Here is a 24,596-nt window from a genome sequence, read left to right on the forward strand (position 1 = left end):
AGGTCATTTTGCAGTTGCTCACAATCCTGTAACTTATTTATTACTCTGTACAGAATAACGTCATCTGCGAAAAGCCTTATCTCTGATTCCACTCCTTTACACATATCATTGATATATATAAGAAAACATAAAGGTCCAATAATACTGCCTTGAGGAATTCCCCTCTTAATTATTACAGGGACAGATAAAGCTTCACCTACTCTAATTCTCTGTGTTCTATTTTCTATAAACAGAGCCACCCATTCAGTCATTCTTTTGTCAAGTCCAATTGCACTCATTTTTGCCAGTAGTCTCCCATGATCTACCCTATCAAATGCCTTAGACAGGTCAATCGCGATACAGTCCAATTGCAATATAATTATTAAATTAATGTAGTAATGGTTCACCTTTCAATACTATAATATGTAATGTATTCTAAATTACATTAATTAGGAACTAGTTTCGCCCGAGGCTAGCCTTAATGTAAAACACCTAATAACTAAACAAATGTACATGCACACAATTGACATAAAACAAATGAAAACAAATATACCGGTATACATAGTGACATTAAAAACTGGGATGGAATTATGAATAAATTTGAAAATGAATTAGGTTCTAACATCTTGAGTATGTTCATCACTGAGAATAATTTCAAGTATTAATTTATATACACAGAACTGTTAGTTCTAATGCTGCTGATCATTAATATTTCAATAGTAAATGGGAACTGGTAAATGTTGATACTGTAGTTTGTCATCAAACCTATTTGTTTGGTGATAGCTATATGTAATCCATTGGACACCGCTGTAAATAACCACTAGCTGACGGGGAACTGTTAGATGTTGTTTCATCCTCAATCAAAGTAATAAATGAGATGCTCTCATGGTGCTTGTTAAATCTTTCTGAAATGTTGTTGGACATTGTCAGGACAGCACATGAAGATGTGGTCAACACAGATACACTGTGTCTGGTATAACATTTTTGCAATTCATTGCTGTGCCCATGAAGTTAACCTGATAAATTAGATAAAATTAAATTAATGAATTGAATGAGAGAATGTGTTAGTTAGATGGCATAGGTTATATGAAACTTACCTCTCAATACAGCATGAGGTGTGTGGTGTATTGTTGTGAGATCCAAATGAAAAGGAAGGAGAGGGGAGGGGAAGGTCCTGAAGGAGAGGGGGTTGGGGAAGGGGGTGGAGGAGGGAGGGGGATTAAGGTGGGGCTGAAGGATGTGGGGAAAAAGGATGGCTGTTGAGGAAAGGTGCTGTGAATATTATGAAAACTTAATTATGTCTTGTTGGTTTGACATTGCTGAAAATGGGAATTAGAAGGTCAAAAGGATGTTTGGTTTTTCTGAAATTTCATTAAGATTATGATTTGGGTTGAAATATTGATCTAAATATATGAAGCAGCTTTCGGTAACGTTAAGGAGGGGTCCTTTATTGATGATTTTGAGAATTTCCATATCTTGTTTTATGTCTGTGAATTTGTGCTTATAGTCATGCGTATGCTGTCCTGCAGCTGAAAATTTATTGTATTTCAGGGCATTGACGTGTTCTGAGTACCTTATCTTAAAATTTCTCCCGGTCTGTCCGACGTAAGAAGAATTACAACTGTTGCAAGTGATCTTGTATACTCCTGACTTTGAATAACTATTGAACCTGTTTATGGATGTGGCATTATGTAAGATTTGTGCATTCCTATTGTTTGTTTTGAAAGCTACTTTTACATCGTGCTTTTTAAAGATGTTGGTGACTTGGTAGATTTGTTCGTTGAAGGTAAAGATAGAAAGAGAGGAGTTGTTTTTCTTATCTTTTTTCAAGGTGGTAGAAGGGCGGTATTTATATTTATAGATTATTTTTTCTATAAAGAAACTGCTGTATCCATTGGACTTAGCTATATGACGAATAGTGTTCAACTCATTTTTGAGGTCTCTTTTAGACATTGGAACATTGAAGGCTCGGTATACCATGCTATTGTATGCTGCTCGTTTGTGAATTTGGGGGTGTGAAGAATCTTGAAGGATTGTGGTGACTGTTTGGGTGGGTTTTCTGAAAATCTTATATCTTAAGTAACTTGGGTGTCTGGTAATAGTTAGGTCTAGAAAATTTATTTCCTGTTCAATTTCGGATTCAAGTGTGAATTTTATATGTGGGTCAATGTTATTTAGATTAATAAGAGTGGTAGCTGCATTTGTAATGCTCTCATCCATAATTACTATGGTGTAATCTACGAAACTTACCAAGAAAAGGATGTTGTTAAAGTTATTATTATCATCAATTTTGGTGTGTTCTAAAAAATCCAGGTAGATCTCAGCTAAGATACCCGAGGCCGGTGATCCCATAGCCAATCCTTCTTGTTGATAAATAACATTATCGAAAGTGAAATAGTTGTTGCTAATAACTAACTTAAGCATAGACATGAAATCCTGTATTTCTAGTATAACCTATGACAGTCCAATTGACCTCCTGAATCCAGGATATATGCTATACCTTGCTGGAATCCTACAAGTTGAGCTTCAGTGGAATAACCTTTCCTAAACCCAAACTGCCTTCTATCAAACCAGTTGTTAATTTTGCAAACATGTCTTATATAACCAGAAAGAATGCTTTCCCAAAGCTTACATACAATACATGCCAAACTGACTGGCCTGTAATTTTCAGCTTTATGTCTATCACCCTTTCCTTTATATACAGGGACTAGTATAGCAACTCTCCATTCATTTGGTGAAGTTCCTTCATGCAAACAATAATCAAACCAGTACTTCAGATATGGTACTATATCCCAACCCATTTTCTTTAGTATATCCCCCGAAACCTTTCCAATTCCAGCTGCTTTTCTAGTTTTCAACCTTTGTATCTTACTGTAAATGTCATTGCTGTAATAGGTAAACTTTAATACTTCTTTATTATTAGTCATCTCCTTTATCTAGACATTATCCTTGTAATCAACAATCTTTACATACTGCTGACTAAATACGTCTGCCTTTTGAAGATCCTCACATACACACTCCCCTTGTTCATTAATGATTCCTGGAATGTCTTTCTTGGAACCTGTTTCTGCCTTAAAGTACCCATACATACTCTTCCATTTTTCACCAAAATTTGTATGGCCACCAATTATGCTTGCCATCATGTTATCCTTAGCTGACTTCTTTGCTAGATTAAATTTACTAGTAAGTTCCATCAATTTCTCCTTACTTCCACAGCCATTTCTAACTGTATTTCTTTCCAACCTGCACCTCCTTCTTAGTCTCTTTACTTCTCTGTTATAATATAGTGGAACTTTAGTATACCTTACCACCTTTAAAGGTACAAACCTATTTTCACATTCCTCAATAATTGCTTTAAACCCATCCCAGAGTCTGTTTAGATTTTTATTTACCGTTTTCCACCGATCATATTTACTTATTAAAAACTCCCACATGCCTGTTTTTTCAGCCATATGGTACTGCCTAATAGTCCTAATTTTAATATCTTCCTTTTTTCACATTTATTTTTAATTACCACAAAAACAGCTTCCTGATCACTAATACCATCTATTACTTCGGTTTCTCTATAGAGATCATCTGGTTTTACCAGCACCACATCCAGAATATTCTTCCCTCTAGTTGGTTCCATCACTTTCAGAATCAGGTGCCCTTCCCATATTCACTTATTTGGCATTTGTTGATCATGCTTCCTGTCGTTCGCATTACCTTCCCAATTGACATTTGGTAAATTGAGATCACCCGCTACTATCACGTTCCTTTCCTTATCGTTTCCCACATAGTTGATTATCTTATCAAATCTTATCTGTACAGTCCAAAGACATCTAGTTGCCTATTATATTTAGAAATGAGCCTTACCCCTAGAATTTTGTGCTTGTCATCTTTAACTTTTTCGTAGCTTACAAATTCTTCTTTCACAAGAATGAATACTCCCCCTCCTACCTTTCCTATTCTATCTCTACGATACACCCTCCAGTTCCGTGAGAAAATTTCTGCATACATTATATCATTTCTCAGCCATGATTCAACTCCTATTACAATATCTGGTAAGTATATATCTATTAAATTACTTAATTCTATTCCTTTCTTTACAATACTTCTTCAGTTGAGCATTAACAGTTTTATGTCATACCTACTTGATTTTCAGTTCCCTGTTCCCTTAACACCGCTCTCTGGGCCACCCTGTTTCCCTGAATGTACCTCCCTATAACCCTTCCAAACAAATTTCCTAACTTATATGTATCACTGCGGTTTAAGTGAAGGCCATCTGAGCGCAGATCCCTATCTCCTACCCACCCATTAGGATCTAGAAATTTCACTCCCAGTTTCCCACATACCCACCCCACAGTCTCATTTAAATCCCCAATCACCTTCCAGTCAGTATCCCTCCTACACAGTATTCCACTGACAAAAACCTCCGCTTCCTTAAACTTCACCCGTGCTGCATTTACCAGATCCCAAACATCCTCAACTATGTTGGTACTTATACCTGCTTGTCTTACGTTGTTAGCACCAACGTGGAATACTACCACCTTCTCCTTTCCCTCCTCCTCCTCTTCTACTTTCCTCAACATCTATCTTAACCTAATTCCTGGATAACATTCTACCGTGGTACCCTTTCGTCCACACAATTTCCCGACATGTCTAACGATAGAATCCCCCATGACCAGAGCCTCAACCCTACCCACCTCATTTGATCCCCTCCCCTCCTGGTCAGTCCTAACTTTCCTGACAGCTGCAGAAACTACTTCCTCCTCCCTTTTCTCCATCCCATGACCCTGTTTCACGTCTCTTTTCCTATCCACTACTCCACATTACCCTTTCCTACCTCTTCCCTTTCTCGTACTTCCACACTTCTCGGCAACAGTTCTCTGTTCCTCATATTCCCTCGGTTGTTCTACCTTCAGTGACTCGTACCGATTTCTCGCCGACACCTGTCCTGAATTTTGGTCCTGAATGGAGCCCTTAGCCTGCAATCTCCTTCCCCTTAAAACATTAGACCACCTGTCTTCTACAATTCCCCCCTTTCCTTCCCATCCCTCTATTACACCTACTGTATCCTGTACATTGTTTGGAGGCCTACTTTCCTTCCTGTCCTCTGAGAGAATCCTAATTATCTCCCTCAAGCTCTCCAACTCCTCCCTCATACTCCTTAATGCCTGGCAACACCCACAGTTCCTACACTCGCACTGCTTAGCCATTTTTTACTAAATAATGAAAATGAAAGGAAAAATAAGATACGGTAACTTATTCTGTGAAAATTAAAAATGAAAGGAAAGAAATATTGTCTAGATTAGTTCACAAAGATCACACGACAGTAAGTTAATTAATATAGGCTACTACTACACTACAGTACTACTTAATTGTACGAATTTTTATTCCTACAACACGCTAACAGGATGAAAATTGCTGTTAATTACTGGAAACAGAGAATAATACACAAGAATTACACAATTCTTAACTGCAGTTAAGTCTACCCTAATTACAACAACAGAACTTTAGTAAGATAGTTAGTACAGATACCACAGAAACGGTACTATACTATACAAATATTTCACAGTAATAGAATAAACACACTACTGTCTAATAAGATGCTATAATACACTACAATAATTTTGAACTACGTTCGGACTAAGTACAGATACTACAATAAACTACAATAATTTTAAAATACGTTCATACGTATTCTAATTACAACAGGTTATTACCAAGCAAAAACAGAAAAGAAAATGACCATTAAAGTACGAAATTCGCAAAACTACTCAAAATTATAGAATAGGCACTCTAATTTCTAATAAGTTACTATACTACACTACAATAATGTTAAAACTACGTTCAGACGTATCCTAGCTTCTTATTAAGCACAAATAGAAATGAAAATTCCAATTAGGCCTAAATTTAGATATTTGCATGAACTAGCGGTAGGTACTCAAAGATTACCAACAAAGTTAAACACGTATACAGATTAATATTAGTACTACTTTGTCCTACTATGCTGTAAACCAGCCGTTTGCACTAAAATGCACACGATTATAACAGGCAAGATACTATTTAATGTACCGTATCTACACTACAATTCTCAACTGAAATGCGGTTAAGTGATCTTTACAGATGGTGGATTACTATTATTTTCCCTACTCCGCGGGACGGAGAATAAAAGTGTCCTTAAATGCTGATAAAATGCTGTTTATAATAATTTCTCAAAAGTATTTCTGTCTAAACTACGCCAGGGACTTGAATTGCAATTATTAGAATGTAGGAACTTGATTATTAGCTAACCGCTCATAAATAATGAAATGTCGAGGGTGTGAAATATAAATTACGGATACTTTAACTGCCTGCTTGTAGCCTAATGGTTTTATTGGTTTTATGAGAATAACTGGCACAGGAGTTGTAAGATGACTGCTATAGGAGGAATATTGGGTACAAGGGCTCAAGAGCAAAAGGGCACTTATGGGATAATGGGCTCTTACGAGTGCTTGTGGGTTCTTATGTGTTTTTATGGGCTCTTGCAGTTGCATATAGCAACTTATGGGCTCTTATGGACTTTTAAGTGCTAATTGGCTCTTACGGCCACTTATGGTCGCTTGTGAGCTCTTATGTAGTAGGTATTTCTGTAATGATATTTGTAGGTAAAAACTCAACCTTCTTTGATTTTAAAGAGATGTTGAGATATTGTTCTTCTTCTTATTATTCATCCTGCTTCTCCTCATCTAGAGATGTTTGCACTGTGGCAGAACTTGTAGTAGGCTTAGACAATGAGGTAGAATTAAAAAGCTGTTATAAAGAGACATTGAGGTCTTCTTCTTCTCCCTCTTCCTCTTCCTCTTCCTCATCCTCATCCTGCTTTTCCTTATTTCGAGAAGTCTGCATAGTTAGCATAGCAGGCTCTTTAAATATCTTTGTCAGTGAAGTTACACTAAAAGATTCTTCATGACATTGCCCATTAGACCTACAAGCATTTGTGAACTGACTTCCACAGTGTTTGCACTGAAAAACTGTACTACACAATATCTCATGACATCTCTTGTGTTAGCCCTGGAGAAAGATCATCCCACACTCCTTGCATGCATAGGTTTGAAATAGGTTGCTTCGTGATAAACATTTTTCTAATAACACAGAGATAGAGAGAGAGGAAGATGAACTCAACTCTTCACATTAATGCTTAACATATGCTATGTATCCTTCTACGATGTTCACTAGTAATGCCATACCGACTGTAAGGTTATCTTGTAGGTTATGTACGCTGTTGTCTCCCTTGGCTATAGCCTACAGTATAATGTTCGCAATGTCCCTACTGGTGAAGTATTCTGAAAGCTGATTCTGTTAAGGGAAAATGGATAGGTTTTGGCTACTTAGAGACTGATGATATTTAAAACACTAAGATAATGTAATTTAAACCTAAAACCTTACTATTTAAATTGTACACACTTATTATGACCATAACCCTTTGCAGATATATGTTCGTAAGCAAACTAGGATGCCAACTAGAAACTGCCATTAAATCACTGCAAGGGCTGCAGCCTCATCTTACCGAGATGTAGCTGGTATACTACTACCCTCTGTGAGAATTGAAAGAATCCAGCATTAACCAGTCAAAGCTGACACTAACCTACAAAATGTAAACAAGCTCTCACTAAAATTAACTACAATGCTTCACATAAATTCTTATCATTGACATACTGACGAGGTTTGCAAGCTCAGAATACAAGTATGCCTCTGAGGTTTACTCTGTCTTTGCAACAGCATGATGCAATACAGTTAAGTTTTAGAGATGTAAACATCCTTTATGTAAAAACATTAAGAATCTATTTGAGATAAACTCATTCAATCAGCAAATTCATACTCATATGTAATAATTTGCCAGAGATAATCCTAGGAAAATGTATTTTCAAATTACCTGTGAAAAATCACTGAGGGTGTTTAAATTATGTCTAGCAGAAGTTACTTTATTCTTTGTTTCAATTGGTGGGTTACCTGAAACAATCACTCTTCTATTAAATAGAGCACATTCCCTCAATTTCACTGAGTACATACGTCAGTGTTTTGTACATTATACTCTATACTCAGCCTCCGAACATTACATTGCATGTTCTATGAAATTTGCAGTGGTACCTTCAACATCTCACCAACCACACACCCAGCATTATACAAATGCTTAGCCTGCCTGGCATTCAAGTAAACACACACTACACATTTCGATGAAAGATGCAACCTGTTCATAACTGAACATGTGCTGTATTTAAATAATAATAATAATAATAATAATAATAATAATAATAATAATAATAATAATAATAATAATAATAATAATAATAATAATAATAATAATACATTATGCTGTCTAGAATTGTTTAATTAATAGGCGTCTTCGAAAACAAAAAATTTGGTTAGTGGGACATAATGCCAATAACATTAAAATTATAAGAAATCTGTGTGAAGAGTTCAACATCGAAATGCTCAAGTGTGCCCAGAAGAGCTCTGAGGGGTCAAGTGCACTAAATTGTGTACAGTGTTTCAAGACAGTAAAAAAACTTTTAAAAACATTTAGCGCAACAGCACCAAAGGGCCTCGACCTATGAAGCGACCACTGCTCAGTCCAAAGGTCTGCAGATTACGAGGTGGTCAACACAACAAATCCTCTCGGTCGTTACTCTTGGCTTTCTATACCAGGGCCGCTATCCCACCGTCAGATAGCTCCTCAATTGTAAACATGTAGCCGTGAGAACCAGATGAAAATCTCAGACCTCGCCAAGAATAGAACTTGAGGCCTCTGGATAAGAGGCAAGCATTCTATCCACCGTGGGGCCTGCTCAAGGCAGTAAAAGCAACCACTGATGTGTTACATTTGTCCAATGTACTGTAGTTACCAGTGTGTCAGTGAGGTCTGTAAGCATAATTGTGAAAGAGGACAAGGAAATTCTTGTGAGGAACAAACCATTTTCTAAACTAATGGGGAAAATGCACGAAGAAAGAAGAGAACTGAAATAGACAGTCTAACAGATTGTGTGATGAGGCAAATGTTAGAGGGCATTCGACCTGTGCAGATTATTGTAAATAGAGAACTTTTGTGAATTGTTAATAAATTAATTCCATCCCCTTGTCTATAGAGATTGGACAGCCGAAGTAGGGGGCTGCTTGTAGGGGTGAAGTACAGTGGGGACTTCGAGGGCCCTGGGACCGCTACGGTAGCTGTGAAGGCCCTTCAGGAACTCTGAAAAGCGGTGGCAAAAGGGGCTCTAGTTAAGACGCAGGAGGTAGTTATGCTTGTTAGGTACCAAAATGGCAAAAAACAAAGAAAAACAGGCAACATAAATTTTAACCTTATAGCAGTTGTATAGTATTATTTGAAGTAATTCCACATACTGTATATGAGTTGATTATGTTTGTAAGTACAGAAGATTTTATGAGTAGAATTTAGCAAATAATTTAAATTTGTTAAGGATGAGTTGTGTGTTTAATAGAAAAATTGTTATACTGGGAGTCAACTCAAGACCTAAGTGGTCCCTTTGATGTTAGCCAGACTTCTGGTCAGTGAAGAGGCTTCCGCAGCGATAAATAGTTCCTAAGTTTGTTGCTTGTTTCTGAAGTCAGGAGCTTCCCTGAGTTTCGTTAGATATTCTGGTGAACTGAGTTGACCAATTACATATTTTTGCCCTGTAAAAATATGGAAAACATTTGACAAGTTGTACGTTATTCCGGTTCGTTACTAACTCCTATCTTTCATATGCAGATGGCTGTGAATAGTTATTGTTCTATGTGGTATTTGTAGCAAAATATATAACCATTTAACATGAGCTTGATATCTTATTGCGTTGTATACTTACTAAGCTTTGTTCAAGTTCATTCCATTTTTACAACGTGAAGATGGATTCAAGAAAACTGTTGGTAATACTGGCTTTAATAGCATGCTCAGTATTCATAGTAGCTGTCAACTGTGAGCAACATGTGGGTGATACTGTGATGCTTGAGTCACCACTGAAATACTTTAAAGCTAATAAAAGTGGAGGGAAATTAAGTAAGAAGTCTAAACAAATTATTCTGAACGTTTTCAGTAGCTAACGAGATGAGAATCTGGTGTGGACTGAGGAAGAAGTGATGTAAAAAACCGCGCAGCTGAGCGCTTTTCAACGTACAGTTTTTATACTGCTCGCGCGGAATTTAAAGGAATTCGTATGATTTCTTGTGGCACTATATCGTATGTGCTGCCCTGTGTTTGTTTATATATATGTCCTGAGTGTTTCTGACGACAAGTCTTCCTAAAGTCGTTGAAAATTTACTTGTAATTATAAGAAAGTGTCTGAATTATGTAGGTTAAACAAGCAATCAAGGCGATAAGGAAAGTGAAACAAAACATAACTCAACTAAGCTACATGCCAGATTTATATGACAGAAAACGATTGTTCGTTTGGATGGTCATCAGTAGGCCTATGTACCAGCTCATTTCGAACTATGCACTCGCCATAAGTAAAGCAGGAAGGACCTTAACACGATATAGGTATAGGATCATTAGCGTAGGTACTCGAAGTAATAACAATAATAAAAATAATGTGTACCCTACTTTATATTCGTAACTGTTCTCTACCTGCAGAAATGTTGTCATGAGATGATCACGAGTTCGTTTTAACCTTCCGAATGATGAGACAATATTTACAACATTCCTGGAAACACTGTAATTTGCATTCCCACTCACAGGTGGGTTTTCAGCTTGTTGGACTGTTAGGACTGTTCACACGATAATTAAGATGAAACGAGAACTTTTATATACGAAAATACGGTGTTGCAATGATAATTATCTCACCATGTTAACAGCTGAGATTCACACTGGCGACTGGTGCTTGCATGGTCGAACACGTCCAGGCTGCTTGCAAGGTCAAGAACTGTGCGCGCTCCTCCCATAGAGCAGCTTACGCCTCAGAGTGTAAAAACGCTGCTTCAACGGTCTTAGTTTTTATGAGAGACCCTGTATGCCCTGCTAAAAACAAAACATGAATGGAAAAGACGGTTAAAGTAGAGAACTCCGTTAAACATTTTCCAACATATCAGAGCCATTATACACGAATTAACAGGAGTGTAGATCAGACGTTCCGTATTTGTCACCGGACCTTAGTCGGGAGAATTTATATCAAGCCAATCGTAGTGATCTGGTCTCGTACTACCGTTTCAATCATATTTTTAACACATGATTTAATTTTGTCGTCTCATCGCCCTGAAGTGATTCAGTGATTCCTGAAAAAAGTGACTTCTATGAAATCAAACTTTATGCAGCCAACACTGCGGAAGAGAAGGCTAAATGGGAACCTGAAAGAGAGTTACATCAACGAATGTCCGAGAGCACACCGATGGGAATGCTTCGGGATTCATAAGTAGGGACACATCCAGACAGCGATATGGCTGTTATTGGGCTTTATTTGATGAAGACTTTACCGACACTGCTTCTTACTACTGTTACTAGAAGGGGCAATTGAGGACGTACTGCCTTGGAATACATGACTTACGCACCAACAAATCTACCATGTATGCAAGGAGTGAATGCGAAGCATCCCGAGGGACTGTGGCTAATTTCTATTGATCTAACAATAATTGAAACGCCTTCTTTACATTTTGTCTCTGTGCTTTTTCCATGCTAATGTGGCTCTCATTCGAATTGTGTACATTTTCAGATCACTTTTACTTTGTTCCTACTGCAGTGATAGAGACGGAGTTCTTTTATGATTCTGCTTGTTGCTAGCTGGAATCCCGTTTCTATAAATTAATTCCGTATTAGCTTCAAGAGATGTGGCAGATCAGGAAACATGCATATAGGGATGTAAGAACCAATGTTTATTAACATCTGTTTCATGTTCTCTCCAAAATCCAACATTACCAACCCCCATATTGCTAACACAGGCTTTTACTATGCACCAAACATCTGGTTACTTTACAGTTACAGCATTCAAAATATCACTGCACATTTTTGCATCAAAATCAACATAAACAGGCTACTTCCACTGTATGGAAAGTTTCTGAACCATTATAATTTGCACATATGGACATTAGCTGATAACTTCATCTGATTGATAAACATATTCCATTACACTACTTACTTTCAGCTCATCAAAAAGACGAACAGGAATGATAAAAAATTTGAAAACATCTTGGAGGACTCCATGGTTCGTATCAATATTTTGGGTTTATGTCACATCATGCCTTTGCTGGCGAGATGTAGTGTTTACAGTGCACTATGTCTTCTGGTATGGGCTATATCAAATTTGTTACTTTCATTGACCTGTCACAGTCTCATCCTTGGCTTTGACGATATGAAAGTGACTGAGGTATGAGTGATGCTAGTAATACCATTCCTTATGCAGCCAGTCCCTGTTATGAATGGTGTGAAAATATCGCTCATAGGGTCAGTTGGTGCATACATTTCAGTGGGCTTGGCAGACTGATATGTAAGAGCAACTGCTGGCTCGATGAGGAAAGCAACGGGAAACTACCTCACTCCTCGTTTCCCTAGTACGCCTCTTCAGTGACGCCTAGGCTGTTTATGACAGCTGTTGGCGAAGCTGCAGAGGATCAAACCAGCCTTCGGGCTGATTACCCAACATACATATGTCACATCGACACAGAAAGGCTGTGCCTTAATTAAGGCCACGGCCGCTTCCTTCCTACTCCTAGGCATTTCCTTTCCTAGTGTCGCCATAAGACCTATCTCTGTCGGTGCGACGTAAGGTCAATTGAAAAAAAAAACACTTTACAAGTGAGAATAGAGTTAATCTAAAAATATTTTATGCATATTTTGGTACATGTTTCGTCTTTTATTTAAGACTTCTTCAGCCATAGCCTCTCAAAAATGATTTTATCCAATTAAAATACGGAAATATTACTGCCCAGTGATTCAAAATTGATGAGCCCATGTCCTTTCTAGAATGTTTAAAAAACACTAAAATCAATACACTCTGTTTTCCTATAATACAGTCCACCACTTTCTTAGAAAAAATCTTTTACATTTTAAATTGACGTCATAGCATAGGTCTTATGGTGAAAATGGGGCAGGAAAGGACTAGGAGAGGAAAGGAAGTGGTCGTGGCCTTAATGAAGTAGGGCCGACAGCCCCAGCATTTGCCTAGTGTGAAAATGGGAAAACATGGAAAACCATCTTCAGGGCTGCCGACAGTGGGGTTTGAACCCACTGTCTCCCGAATGCAAGCTCGCAGCTGCGTGCCCCTAACCACACGGCCATCTCGCTCGGTGCATATCAATCGAGGATGCCTACTTTTACAATGTAAATAGCCCTGGTAAAGGAATATTCATTTTACTTTTGACAAATAAGACTGTATGAACGCTTGCTGATGTACAGGGAAAATGCTACAGATATTTCATTGTCTATCCATTTAACTTTCTTCTTTTTACCTAGAAAAAAATAATTATGTAATTTTTCATGAAAACTTTGCAAAGTCTCAAACTCTTTCAAACACTTTGGCTTCATCATTTTAATGCTTTAGTTTAAAAGTTGGCCTCGTTAGGCTGTTGATGACTTTCTTAACGTGAGTCTATTTTTCTTCCAGGTCTATTTTTTTTTGGTCATAACTCTTCACTTTCCTGCTTGAGAACATGTATTAAATTTTCCTCTCTTATAGCTTGATCATTATATTATTGGACACTTCTTGGTGTAAGAACATGTTTTCTAGAAGTTAACAGACAATCCTTTTGTTTGCTCTCTTTTCATTGCCAATAGTGCCTTCATAGATCTGCAGTTGGGTTTCTTCAGGTATCTCTCTAGCAATTTAAGTGAAGGTGCAACAATCGGTTTCACTTTTCACTTAGGAACTAATTTTAACAATTCTCTCTTTAGGTCCCTCTCACTGTCATCCTCAGTAAAATGCCAGGATTCTACTTCCCATTGCTTCTAGTATACTGCACCCATTTCTGAAAAATCCGCAGCCTGTTTTCAGTTATTCGACCGGGTCAGGAATGGAATAAATGAAGCCCCCATCCAGCGGTAAGGATAGGAATTGTGCCGGCTGCCGAAGCCTGTCGCACTCCTCTGGGGCAATGACAAATGACTGACACATGAAATGAGATGTTAATGGTGAGTGTTGCTGGAATGAAAGGTGACAGGGAAAACCGGAGTACCCGGAGAAAAACCAGTCCCGCCTCCGCTATGTCCAGCACAAATCTCACATGGAGTGACCGGGATTTGAACCACGGTATCCAGCGGTGAGAGACCGGCGCGCTGCCGTCTGAGCCATGGAGGTACTGCATCCATTTCTATCTAGTTAAAATGTCTTTTGGAAAAATGTGGTACTTTTGGGATCTCTCCTCGTTTTAATGAGAATGTTTGTGTGCAAAGTCACAGTGCATCTCCTTCCAAGCATTGTAGATCACTGCAAAATATGTTAAAACACTTCAGCACGTATATCCTCTAGACCAGGGGTTTCCAATTTGTAAGGACTCGAGGGCCATATTGGAAACCTTAGTCATGTTCGCGGGCCACACTTGAATAATAGGCCAATTTTCGCAAAATTCTGCATATATTATGCCTACAGAAGTACCATTATCAAAAATTAATTTGCATAATTCAATTGAAATAAAAGTTTAATAATTTTAATTACTTAGGTAAAACATTATTTTACAATTGCATAAAAGTGTGAAATTTGGAGCCGGGCTGAGTGGCTCAGGTGGTTGAGGCGCTGGCCTTCTGATGTCAGATCATTCCGAAGGTGCTCAAATACGTCAGCCCCGTGTCGATTGATTTACTAGCACGGAAAAGAACTCCTGAGCGACAAAATTCCGGCACCTCGGCGTCTCTGGAAAACATCAAAAGTTGTTAGTGGGATGTAAGAACCAATCATTATTATCTGAAATTTGGATTTTAAATTTTTAAAATGAAAAATAATCCATTCAGATCAAGCGAATTTTTAAAAAGAGGAAATAATATTAAAGAATGAACTAGTTCGGACTTGGGTCTATAACGAATATAAAAATTAATACATTTTTGAACGATCTATAAAATATTATTTTGTAACTATTTTTCTCATTATTTGTTAAAATGCTCTCGCGGGCCGCATTATATGGCTTCGCGGGCCACATGCGGCCCGCGGGCCGCCATTTGGAAACCCTTGCTCTAGACACTAAGATTACTCCACATGATATTTGAGAAGGATTTACTCATTGCCATATGACACTTGTCTAATATATAAATAAAACTACTGGTACACTGACACTGAAAACGGAGGCAAGAACAGACTGAATACAATCACAAAATACGATTGTCAATATTGCTTAAATCGCCAGTCGTTCTCGAGACTGTTTGTAGGTTTTGCAAATACGTCATCAGAGACGAGAGCAATATGCATGGCTGTGGAGTGAGACATCCTGTTCCCTACAAGCCTCGAGCAAGAACTGTACATCACAAATACCCATTTTCTGCTACCCACCTGTTTTAATATGTTTATGATTGTTATTTCTGTTCAATAAGAAGTACTAAGGGGAAAACAATTATTGCAATTTCTGATTTTTGGGGAATGAACATCAGCCGTAGCCAACCTTCCCTCTCTTTCCTCCCAATGTTCTTTCTACCTTCAGTGTGTTTATTCCATCTCTCAAGAACTTTGGGATGGACTGTAGTCTTGCTTCCTTTTTTCTCAGAAACTGAAACTGACTCAAGGAAAACAGTTCAAATAGCTGACCATTCTTGCTCCACTTCATTTGTCATAGTTGGAGTAGATACCAGCCACCAGAGATTGCAATCTGAAATTCTGCAACAATGTCAGATAGCAAACATCTTTCTGGACAAACTTTAACAACAAAGAGGCAACTTACGGGGGAAAGAGACTTTGAATCGGCGGATCAGAATTTTGTAACCTGTCCAGCAGTCATCAATATTTCTTGCTGTTTCGGTGATCACAACGTTTTTCTTATCATATTGCTGGGTGATGACACAGTCAAGGATATATCAGTGCTTACTGCGTGTGTGCATCCACGTGATCTTAAACTCGATGTTAGTAACAGAAATCACGCTGGGTTTACTTAAACTTATACGTGTTAACAGTGGCGTGCACTGAACCCGATCTACCCCAGCGCTGCTGGGGTAAAGAACTTTGTATTAACATTTTCTAATTATTTCTTAGAACGCTTTTTATAAAGTTTAAATAACTGCGAACATCTAAGCCAAGCCAAGTACAGCTGTCTCGACAATCCTTCCGCACTACCGCAGTTCAGCTTCTCCAGCAAGCTGGGTTTCCTTGCCGGCGCGAAAGAGATCTACCCTAGCGAAATTTAAGGTCGCTTGGGTGACGCATGCACTTGAAGCTTCCTTGTCCTGGCAGTGGGGCGGAGCTGTAGGCCTTCCCGACAGCAACTTACGGCGACAGGCCAGCTAGCTCAGGTAAGGTAATGTTAGTTTTAATACTTGACATTCGAAGTCTTCAGCGCCACACACCAGAGATTGTAAGAAAAATATCAACATCCTAACAGTATAGCCACTTGCACATCGTCTTGCTAATAAAAACAGAGACAGTATATGAAATCAATTGTAATATAGAAGAATTTATTTTAGTCTTGGGTTTCGCCATGTAGACAGTTTTTTTAAAGCAAATCATTGGTGGCACGTGTAGAGTATGTGTTCCGATAGTTGCAGACAATATTTAGGTTGCCCAGCATGAACACAGAGTTAAGCGCGAAGTAAGAGAATTTTGTATTTGGTTGTCTGTGATGGTGGTATATAGTGAATTTTTGGAGTGTTTCTCTTGGATTACAGGTGAAGGTTTCGCGAGTTCTGTGGCGTTCTTCATTAACATAACGTGTGTTAGACGTCGTGACAAATATTTTCCCTCGTTTGTCGTTGATGCACGTACACTCAGTATGCGAGTGAAACTATAAAACTTCAGCGACGGTAAAATACCAGTTAAATTTTACTCATTAGTTTAGATTAGGCCTTCTAAGTAAAAAATCAAATAGTTAGTCCCAGTGTATTTTTGTGAAAACCATGACTGTACTATCTATCACGAAGCGTCACGGGAGGAAACTGTAAGTACATTGTTTAAAATCTGCTATAGATTATGATGGTGTCGTCACTGCCTTTGATATCAATTTGGAAGTATGTGCGAGCATCTGGTTAAAAATGTTCTTGAAGGATCATTCTCAGGTAGACATTTCCACGAAAAACGCACCCTTATAAAATAGTTATGTTGACTTTAGAGAGTGTAGTTGGGCTACGATTGTTTATACACTTTTCAAAAAAAAATAGGCGAACATGTTTTGTAACGTTGGGTATGTGAACGTTAATTTGGTAGATGGGGTTCCAATGGCCGTACAGCATACTTTGAGACCATAGTTATTCAGCGTATGTCAAATCGAAGTTATACTCCATCTGTAGGCATAGCCATGCATTAAACTGTCAGGTGACCCCTCAAAACAAAGTGAAAAGCGGTGCGTCCGTGTGTAGTTGTGAGGTGCACAGACTACTGCGGTCATTTGAACACGTTGTACGTAAACTAACACATCCCATGGGGCATCTTAAGGAGGTTCAAATCGCAAGGAACGTCACTTTGATCCAGGATGGATTGACTTTTCGTCGTGTTGCTGTGGATCTCAGTGTCTCTCCGTCAGTTATTCAACGCTTGTGGAATCGCTACAGTGAGACAGGACAGTTCACAAGGAGGGTTGGACAAGGTCGTGGACGCATGACAACCCCACAGGATGACCGATATCTGACCATCTGTGCGTTGCGACGTCGTTCAGCAACTGCCAGAGAACTGAAACAAGACCTCGGGAGGGTCAATGGAGTCACGGTGTCTGAACAGACAGTAAGGAACAGGTTATGAGAAGTGTCCTTACGATCCAGACGTCCTGTTCGAGTGTCCCATTTAACGCAGCAACATCGCGCAGTTCGCCTTCTGTTTGCCCGTACCCACGTCAACTGGCAACTTCGCAAATGGAGACCTGTGTTGTTCACAGACGAGTACAGATTTCCCCTGACACAGCGCGATGAACATCAACGTGTATGAAGACGCCGTGGTGAGCAGTACATGCCAAATGTTGTCCAGGAAGGCGACCGATTCGGACAAGGTTCTGTGATGGTGTATGGTGGCATCAGTATTGATGGCTGTATGAATCCTGTCGTCGTCCGTGGTAATCTTACCGCTGCGGGGTTCATCGAGCAGATACTGCTACAGCATGTGTTGGTTGCTTCATACGGTGTTGGCCTTGAATTTGTACTCAAGCACGACAATGCCAGGGCTCATGCAGCGGCCATCGCCAGAGCTGTCTGGCGAGAACTGGACATTCAAGAGATGGAATGGCCAGCAGTGAGTCCCGACCTTAATCCAACCGAGCATGTGTGTGATAGGCTTGACAGAACTATTCGTGGGCGTCCTGTTCCACCACAGACTCGCCAGGACCTCGAACAGTCTCTCATTGAAGAATGGGACACGATACCGCAACGTGACCTTTGTCGTCCTATACGGAGCATGCCACGTAGGTGCTAAGCTGTTATAAATGCTTGTGGGGACATTCACCATACTGAAGCTCTCCAACTGTAATAAAAATCCACCCCCGAAGACTGTTATCACTTTGTTTTCACCCCTACTTGGACATTTCCGTTTGTGTACTGAAAATGAATGCGAATCCATCTGTGTTCTTTTGTAGACTTCAACGGTAAAGAATAAAGGTTTAGTTGGTAATATACCTGGGTGTCAGGTATTGTTTTGTTGAGTATGGCATACGTTCAAAAACATGTTCTCCTAATGTTTTTGAACTGTGTATTAAAAAAATGAAGCTGGGGTAATGAATATGTTCACCGCACGCCACTACGTATTAATTAAGAATCCTCTTACGATATGTGAGAAAGTTAGGGATGCCGTGCCGCACCCGGAAGAACTCCCGGGCTAATACGCTCCGTGCTGTATAGCATACAGCGGTGAGCAGGACAGTCCATGTCGAGATATTCTGAGTATTGTGCGTTATTCGTCATCCCATTAAGATACTAAAGCTTGTGTTGAAGAGTGTATATGTATAGGTTTTTATTTCATAACAGTGTTGTATAGCGTAGTTTAGTGTAGTGTAGTGTGAACTTGTTTCATTTAGAGTATACATATTAACGTAATGATAAATCTCTGATAATTCTTATGCAATGGCTGAGCCTGGGCCTTCTATAATTAAGCACCGGAAGGGAAAACCAGTGACCAGTGGTGAAAAGAAATGCGCTTAGAATATATTTGCTAAGTTTTGCAAAGACTACACAGAACCTACTCTTGATGAAGTAACCGCTTTAGCTGCAAATGCTTCAGGTAATTCTAAGGCTAGCATCTATCGTGCAAGGAGTAAGTTAAAAACTAGTGGGAAGGTGACAACAGAAAACTAAAAAACTTGAAAGTTTTTCTGATACCAGAGACCTATAAAACTTCTATGCGTGGATTAAAGGGCTATGCGGACAAATTAATTCTTCAATAGGAACTCTGAAATCAACCAACAATGCTGCCACCTTTACTGATAGCAAGGACGAATGCTTGAAATAAAGCACTTTTTCACTCTTTTAAATTGCAGACCTACCCCGGCTTAGAACTGCCTCTGTGATGTATCACAACAGCACCCGCAGCCATGAATGGCAATGCCATCATCATATCAGAAAATCATTGAGTTTCTCAACAAACTGAAATGGAGGAAGGCACCAGAGCCAGACAACATTCCAATGGAGTTGATTCAATGTGGAGGCTTATACCTAACGACAAAGCTCTTGAATCTAATCCTTTTAATCTGGGAAACTCAGTAAGTACTTGATGACCTTAATAATGTCTTTATCATCACCATTTTCATGAAAAGTGATCATAGTACAGTACATGTGGCAACTACCATGGTATGTCCTTGGCGAATTTCATGCAAGGATTCTACTTAGCCATCTCCAGCATGTCTCCGAGAAGATTTTTCGTGGATCTCAGTCCTATGCCTCAAAATATACGATTGACATGGTCTGCTCATGGCAACTTCAAGAAAAGTGCAGAGAACTACAGCAACCTCTCTATTTAGTGTTTCATGATCTGGAGAAGGGTTTTAATTCTGTCTAGAGACCTGTTATGTGAGCAGCGTTGAGGCACTTCGGTGGCCCTGAATGCTTTGTTGGCCTGGTTTGAGCACTCCATAAAGGTATATCAGGTCAGGTTCTCCACCAGGAGAACATCTCTGATGTTTTTCCTATCACACATGGTCTGAAAGAAGGCTGCCTACTTGCCCCAACACTCCTTGCTCTGTATGCAACGGCTATGCTTTGTGATAAATCATGTACCAACACCTCTGGTATCTAGTTAAGGTATCGCTTTGATGGAAGTCTCTTCAACTTGACAAGACTTCCTTCACATTGATGAATTGATGTGACCAGATTAATTAAATTGAAGTATGCTGATGACTAGGGCCGGGATTTATACGCATTAAGAAACTTGAAAATATTCATGCAAGTATGCACTAAAAAGTTAAAAATTTGCACTATAACTAAAATAATATGCACTATAAATAAAATGATGTGTACTTAAGGAAGACTTACCTAAGTTCAGATTCACTTGTTTACTGTGTGCTGACTGAATTTTCACACTACTCTACTATGAGTTTTTCAAGATTTTCTGGGGTCAAACTTCATATGTTGTCTGCTATAACGTGTTCGTAGGCCGAAAATGATCTTTCAACATCAACTGATGTGATAGGATAATATTTATACATTGGCAGAGAAAATTCAGAATACTCATCTGGCAAAGATTTACTGACTCCACACATATACTTGTTGATTGACTTGACCTTTTATAATCCTGGATTTGAAGTAAGCACCTTATCCAACTTCTTTTTAACATTTCTACTAATCCCACCTGGGACAGTACTGTACCTAAAGAAGTTGTTTCCTTAACTAGTTCAAGTGACTCATATATATGAGTCTGCAAGCACTTAAATATTTTAATGATTGTCAAAAAATGTACAGGAACGAAATTAATATCATTTGCAAATCTCGACTGTACTTCACATACTCAAGATCTGTAACCATTTGTTTCACTTGCTCAAAATTATTTTGATTGAAGGCAACTGCAGACAGACATGTCTCCCATCTAGTGAGGGCAGGTTCTGGTGGCATTACCTCGGGAAGATGATCTTTGTAGAACTGGATACAATATTGATCTTTTGTAAACAGTTGTTTCACATTTGAAATTAAACTATTAACCGCTGGAAAGTGTGTCCGTATTTCTTCTGCAGTATGATGTGGTCCATAGGCCAAGCAAGTAATATGAATAAACTAGGATAACATTCTTTAAGGGCTTTAGCTGTCTTCAGAATATATGGAGCTGCAACCGCGGCCATCACAAGAACCTTATTCTCGGTCTCAGTTGGCCACAGTAGTTTCAGGGAAACATTAATGAATATTGTTATTGTATTATGATTAGTTCTTTCAAGTACTTTGCATGCTAGAAGATGAGGTTTTTTAGGTTCATGCAGGCAGAGCTTACCAACTATGAAGTTTGCTATGCTTCTGTGACATGCATCACTTGTTTTATCAATTCATATATGGATATAGTTCTCCCAAATGTGACTTTGAATTGAGTCAATGGCCGAGTTGTATCGTGATCGCAGATATATTTTCCTATTGATTCATCTGGTACCTTCTGACTTACACAGTATTTTTTCAGAAATGAACATAAAGCTGGATTATTTAATTTATATAATGGAATATTGCTTCAAACCAAAGGAAGCTCAGTTGAAAATGTGTTAATCTCAGACTTGGATTTTACCTGAGTAAGATGTATTTGCTTCTGTGGTGTGTTATTCTTTTCTTTGTGGTATCGTCTTAGAATGTTGTTCAAGTTGACATTTTTTCTCACACATCACTTTCTTTTGCATAATAGGCAAAAACCACATTACTATCTGTTGTAGAGTCACTATTGTCTGTAATCTACTGCTTTAATGAAAAGCGTCGACTACAGCTCTCCTTAGGCATGTTCACTAAATAAAGCACCATAAAAATTCTGGAACTATATGCCTGAGAGGAGGGAAGGGCTGAACAGTTATAATTGATGCTTTCTATTTTTATTTCTTTCAAATATTGGTTAGCTAATTTAAATAACAGATTTTCTTCGTTGATGTGTTCATCTAAATTATTGTCAATATTTGGTTTCTGTTCTACGTAAATTTCTAATTTCTCCAGGACATCCATACATTTTCCTTTATTTGTCGAATGTATTCATTTCATGTCTTGTTCTATGCTGGTAAATGAATGATTATTTTCATGCATATGTTCGCACATAGCCGAATATCTCCCTCACTGTCGGCAGCCCTGAAGATGGTTTTCCGTGGTTTCCCATTTTCACACCAGGCAAATGCTGGGGCTGTACCTTAATTAACCCCACGGCCGGTTCCTTCGCACTCCTAGCCCTTTCCTGTCCCATCGTTGCCATAAGACCTACTGTGTCGGTGCGACGTAAAGCCAATAGCAATAGCAAGGTGTTTATATGTTCTTTATATCTAATGGATATGTTTCTTCCTGATTGTCCAATGTATCTTTAGTTACAGTTTTGACATGTCAGTCTGTACATCCCTGATTTATTAAATTGGTTGTCTGTGTTAATTTTACTTGCATTTGCGAAAATCTTAAAATCCAGTCCATCAACAGTAAAGCACGACTTCATCAGGCCTGATAGCAATAATACACAACTAAATCTTAATGTGTTTTATAATTTAATAATAAATCAGTTCTTCCTAGAAAGGATTTTAATATCAACAAGATTTAAATTTGATGATAACATACTTGATTTTTAATGGGCCTATGCTTAAATGGCAACAACAATTCAAACAGTGACAAGAAACAGTTTATCTGTGGCCGACTCGGGTAGTAAATCCATCTAAGGTTATCATACATATTTGTAAGAGTTGTACAATATAAGGGGAATATTTGAACTTGTCACGAGTGTTTTAAAGTGTTACAGTATGTGTGAATGTGTTACATTACAACAGACATTAAGAAGAAATGAACAGTGTATATATGTGGGTTGTAGTGAATATTAAATCAGTGCTTCCTAGAAAGGATTTTAATATAACAAGATTTAAATTTGACGATAAGATATTTGATTTTTAATGTGCCTACCCTTAAATGGCAACAACAATTGGATGCCGTTATGCATCAGTAGACTAAGCGCCATTTGATGAAAATTGAGATTTTAGCGCCATCTTGTAGAGGAAGGCTTGAACTATTTATAAAAAAATCCCCACTGCACTACAAGAGGCCGTTAGTTGTTAGTAAACAGAAAACCTAAGCGACAAAGCGGAAATCAGTAAAAACGTAAATTGCATCAGTAGACTATGCGACGTACCAGTCTGCATCATTGGATCAAGCGCCACATTCCTCACATTGCGCGCTGATGACAGCGTGGGAGCCCGCATTTTCGATAGTGCTGACATTTTTACGTGGTGATACATTGAGTGGTTTATCAAGTGACGAAATTCAGCGAAGTATCAAGTACTTCCAAAAGTAAGGAGAAGGACAATGTTACTAATGCAGCTTGCTAAGAAGGTTGCGTTTGAGAATCATTCTCTAGAATTTGATGGTGAATCTCAGGAAGTAAATCTAAATAAGTCAAAACAGGGACGACCACGGGAAAGTAGAGTTCCATTTCACCAGGCATTAATACCTCTGTGGCCAAAAGGAAACCCTATCTCTGAAGCCAAACTAAGAGACTTTGGTTCGCTGATGCACCTAATACCTACAGATGCCAAACAATTTTACCAGAATCTTCAAGCAGATTCTCAGATCGTGGATGACGTAGATGAATTTAATGGAGATCCTGATTTCGAGATTGAATGAACTGAGAGCAACAATCTTATTACCTGTCCAGTGATTTGTGTGTATTGATGGGAGAAAATATCTTTAATCACATTTTCTGTCTCAAGCAGAACAAAACTTACCCATAGGCTTAAAAATATCACGTCAATACTGTACTCTCAGAATATAATAGGCCTATCGTGAAGGATAATCCATTAAAAATTGTATAGACTAGAATGGCTCATGTCTTACCATTTGTATTTGACTCAAATAAGTTGAAATTCCTAAAATCAGTAAGTCGTTATAGCAACGACTTTAGAGAATAGCTTCCCTTCTAGAATTTCTCCATCTAAAACTTGAATAATGTACCGGAGTTGTGGCGCGGCTAGTGGTGGTTCAAGCACTTTGCGGGCCTTTTCAGACAGTAGGAGATTCAGTTTTTAATCATGGCTGCCGCCACGTTATATTTTTTGAATTTTTACTCAGTAGATATTCAACAGTTAGGTGTTATTGGTGTAGTATCGTGATACATTATTCGCACTTGAGGAAAACCTTAAATTGCATCAGTAGACTAAGCGCCATTTCTTGAAGAAAATCTATGTAGTGCGATTATAAAAATGTTGAAATTTGGTGAGAAGGTACAATCTATTATCCTACAACACCAGTAATACCATATTTAGTAAAATTATGTTCGCCCGAATTTACACATAGACCCAAATTTAAACGCGATTATCTCGCAACCAACTTTTGGCGCTTGGTCTAGTGATGCATAACGGCATCCAATTCTAATAGTGACAAGAATCAGTTTATCTGTAGCCGACTCGGCTAGTAAATCCATCTAAGTTAT

This window comes from Anabrus simplex, chromosome 2, assembly GCF_040414725.1.
Source record: "Anabrus simplex isolate iqAnaSimp1 chromosome 2, ASM4041472v1, whole genome shotgun sequence".
Lineage (NCBI taxonomy): Eukaryota > Metazoa > Arthropoda > Insecta > Orthoptera > Tettigoniidae > Anabrus > Anabrus simplex.